General features: G+C 40.8%; 1 pseudogene; it reads right to left on the bottom strand.

Annotated features, from left to right (window-relative positions):
* The window catches only part of LOC119575589, an 11,559-nt pseudogene extending 9,792 nt beyond the window's left edge, over positions 1-1,767 (bottom strand).
* Between the last annotated feature and the right edge of the window lie 3,111 nt (positions 1,768-4,878).

Here is a 4,878-nt window from a genome sequence, read left to right on the forward strand (position 1 = left end):
AAATGGGGGACCTTTTACACTCTTCAATTTTAACCTAGTCCTTGCTCCTGCGTACACACTACTGATAGTCTAACATACTTTCTTTACTACCCTTTTCTCGAATACCTTAGCATGCTGTCGTATGCTCTCTCTCTAGATCTATGAAGACCACATCACTCCCCGCCTCTCCTCTTCTCTGCATATTATCAAATCGTTTCTTCTTTAGTGTATGTTTCCAAAACGTGTGGCTTCTATTTTTTTATTGTGGAATAGTAAACTGATGGTGTGGGAGAGGGATAGGATGGCGACGGATGACAGATGGATGGCCGGGTACTGGTGTTTTAGAGGAATGGCAGGAGTTGGGCAGAGTGAGGACGGTAGGCAGAGGAATGGGAAAGTGTAGTGAAAGTGGCGGTGTATTAGAGGAATGATTGAATGATGACAATTTTTTCTCCTAGTGTTATAATGTCTTGGGTAAACATTGTATATACAAAGCATCAAAATTATTTATGCTTAGTAATATATTATATCGATTACACTTAAATGAATGCGCTCACCTTATCGTTGTGTAGCCTACCATTCTTGATTCGTTTTCTTAGTAGCAATGTGTTATACTTCAAAAAAGTGGAGGCATCAGGTAACCCTATTTCACCGAGGTCAGAGAAGGACAGTTATGGACTCGACAATTCTGCCGTTAGCTGGAGTCTTGGGGCTGGCCTCAGCTAGTCTGATCTCTACGTGATGGGTTCGTCTGGGATGTCAGTCACTTGTCTTGCCGTCAGGCAGACATTTCCTGTTTCCCCACCAGTGGTACTGTGCAGGGGTTCATTTTCCTTCCAGTGGTATTATGCAGGCGGGCATTTCCTTTCCAATGGTATTGTGCAGGCGGGCATTTCCTTTCCAATGGTATTGTGCAGGCGGGCATTTCCCCTCGAATGGTACTGTGCAGGCTATCATTTCCTTTCCAATGATACTGTGCAGGAGGGCATCTCCCCACGAATTATGCTGTGCAGGTGGGCATTTCCCCACCAATGGTACGTGCAGGCGGGTATTTCCTTCCAATTGCACTATGCAGGTGGGCATTTCCCTTCTGATTGTACTGTGTAGGCGAGCATACCCTTCCAGTGGTACAGTACAAGCGGCATTTCCATACCAATGGTACTGTGCAGGTGGGCATCTCCTCACCAATGGGTACTGTGGCAGGTGGGTATTTCCCTTCCAATGGTATTGTGCAGACGGCATTTCCAAATGCGCGCTTTTGTGTAGGCGGATATTTTCCTGCTTGAAATTTTGGGCGGGCGGGCATTCCCTGCTCGGCATTTCCTTACCATGATGTTCTGGAGTCAGGCATTTCCCAACTTCTAGTTTGCTGGCGACTTTATGAATTAGATTGCTTATATCTGAGTTTTGTTTACTTTTTCCCTCAAATCACCATGGAAAGGGATCAAGTAAAACGGTTTATTAGTGGTTCATCAGCTCTTTTTTTCTCGTGCATCACTATTTATGATTTAATGGTGAGCAGAAAACAATGCCCGATGTGTAGGCGTATCCTTTATAAATGATTGTGGTATGGAAATATTTGCAAATGTTCGGCTAAATAAATGTAAAATAAAGTCAACGTAAAATCAGCCCAAGAACCAAGATTAGGAAGCGCAGTCGGCAGCTGAAGACGCACGCCCGGCAGACCCTCAGTCCCTCCGCGCCCTGTTGCAGATGGAAGCGCTCGAGGCCGAAGCTCTGCCAGTTCACACTTCCAGGATATGAGAACTGACCACACTCAGTTAACATTCCTGACTCAACCTCGCTCCTTTTCTTTCGGGAATATGACACCTCCGAGCAGTGGTTCTTAACCTTTTAGAGTCACGGACCCCTTTAAGAATCCATTAAAAGCTGTGGATCCCATCCCCAGAAAAAATCCACGTAAATACAACTTTCCATGCAGTGTGTATAATGTGCTCTATTCATTGAGATTGGATTGCCTGATGCATATATGAAATACACAAAGTATTTTTAAACTTTAAGTTAAACATTCTAAATATAAATGTTATCTTTTATCTGTTCCTCACGAATCCTCTGAAACCCTTTCGTGGACCACAGGTTAAGAATCCCTGCCTCAGAGAGCTTGACCTGTTTGCCCCCAGGGGTCAGCGAAGGTCATTCTGAGTGTAGCAGTTCTGGACTGGATTCAGCCATGGTCCTGGAGTGGCTCTGGCACTCCGCTGCCCTTGTATCAATTCTTAAGTAATGCACCAAAGCCGGCCACGCCTTTACTGTCCTGTTATATCACATCACACACATACTATATATGTGTGTTTATATATATACGTATATGTATATTATATATTACACATACATACATACATACATACATACATAAACATACATACATACATACATACATACATACATACATACATACACACACACACACACACACATACATACATACATACATACATACATACAACACACACACACACACACACACACACACACACACACAACACACCACACACACACACACACACACACACACACACACGCTCGTATATGTATATATATGTATATATATGTGTATATATATGTATATATATATATATATATAATATATATATATATATTATATAATATATATATATATTATATATATATAGACACATACACACACACACACACAAACATACAATTAGCCAGCTAGCTAGATATTTATATATGTGTGTGTGCGTGCGTGAGTGCATACATACGTGCGTGAGCCTTTGGTGCTTTGCCCGAGCTCAGCTCCGCGCATTCTCTCGGCTTTCCCCGGCACGCAGCCGTGCCTCCTCCGTCCGCAGTGTTTTGGACAGCGGCACGAGGAACGCCCCGCGGCCTCGCCAGTGTTTTGGACAGCGACACGCGGAAAGAAACGCTTCTCCTGAGCAGGAAAGGTACGGATATCGGGATGCCTGAGGGCCCTCCGCTGCCTACGTGAGCACCTTACACCACCAGGAAGTGTGGGTGCACGTCCACCACACTCCCTCCTTCGAATGGTAAAGGAATGGTAACTTAAGAACCATGAGGCGCTGGTTCACGTCCATCACCGTCGTTGCTTTCACACTTGCAGGTGAGCGGATTTTGACGTTTGTGTGTTCGTGACATCAGAGGCACTTTCGCAAATCGTGTTTTATGATGGTACTAATGAATTTGGAAAGTATCATAACATGCGATTTACCACTCATGGCATTGGGATATGTACTATCAGTAGGAGAGAGAATCAGTGTCTCTATTTGATTTTCTTAGGCAGCCTCTCAACTTCATTTGATAAATGGAATAAATGAAGAAAATCAACCAAGGTAAATGTTTGGGATAATTGCTTGTAGGGCATAGTTTGGTATAGTTTCACTTTCAGTACACATGCCAGTAATAGGCAGAATGATTGAAAATAAGAGACTTTCATATATAGCACACTACCTTTGCAAGTTGATAATAAGAATTTGTGGCAACACTAATACTTTGGTATGCATTTACAGGAAAATATAATGGCACTATAATAATACACCATAATATACTCTAATATATGAAATAATCTGCTCAGGCTAAAAATATGAAACAAGAGAAATAGGTCTCAAGAATTGCACAGAGAGTAAGTCCACGGTGATCGGTGGAGGTCCAGGGATGGAGCTCCTGATAGAGAAACACGTGATCAGATGGGGTTTGGGGGTGAAGCCCCTGGGTTAGGTAGGGTTTTGGGTTCATACAGTGGTGTTGTGGATTTCCCAGGAGTGGCTGGAGTAATAGGGACTTAAGGCATATTAAGCTGGGAATTTTCTTGCCCAGAAATTCAAGACATTTTCTTGCTATCTCAAGAACTTTATTGCTTTCTCAAGCTACCCCTGTATATGGCTAGACTTTTGCTTGCAAAGTCAAGCAGTGTACCATCACCATGGGAGCAGGATCATTCACATAGCTTAGTGATTAGCGGACATTGTCCAAGAACTCTGCTGAATATTCATCATAGGCAGAAATTTTTGTGTTTTCTATTTCTGTAAGTTCCACAGCAATATATTTAAAGAAATTGAAATTTACTGCAGATGAAATAAGGTAAAGGAGATTATGGAAATGGAAAAGTTTATTTTACAAATCACAAATCATCAGAACAATTTATCTTTCACCTTTAAACTCCTTGTTTCTCAAAATGAAGAATATATTTACTATTCAGTGAAATAGAGAATATTCAGGTGAAAGAGTCTGAACTGATAAAATAATGATGTAGAAAAACAGTAATCCTGAACAAAAATTGTTATTGTCCTGGCAAAGGCCATTAATTTCTCTTTCAATATTCCAAGGTCTAACATTGATATAATCTTACAAAATGAAGTGTAGAGCTTGTACTGAATCTTTAAGACAATAATTCCACAATGAGGGTCTACAAACATTTTCTTGTCAGAATATGTTCGGAACATGTTTGTTGGCCTATTCTGTAGCATTGGCTGTATCACTGCTGGCATGTTCTTTAATGGCAGATGGGCCATTCATTTCCATTGCACAGAATGTTTTAAAAAAGCATCTTTTGTTATTTCAATGTTGGAAGAAACGTGTTTTATTTTTCATTATCTCAGCATTGTACCTCTGTTCAGTTGACCTCAAATTTATCACTGATCATGGCTTGATTGGCTGCCAGTTGCATTTTTTTCCCAATGTATGTAGATATGGGAAGTTAATCTCATTTTTCTGATGATCATAATTTAAGTATGGAAATAGTACTTATCATATATATCTATATATCTTGACAGTTGCAGGAATTAACAATGATAATGCTTGTAATACTGCACTCAGGTTGAATATTAAAGTATTTGTCATTAGTACAATTAAGGCAGATAAGTTATATATTTACTTGTGTATCTACATATACTCATCTAA

Source organism: Penaeus monodon, chromosome 7 (assembly GCF_015228065.2).
Source record: "Penaeus monodon isolate SGIC_2016 chromosome 7, NSTDA_Pmon_1, whole genome shotgun sequence".
Classification (NCBI taxonomy): domain Eukaryota; kingdom Metazoa; phylum Arthropoda; class Malacostraca; order Decapoda; family Penaeidae; genus Penaeus; species Penaeus monodon.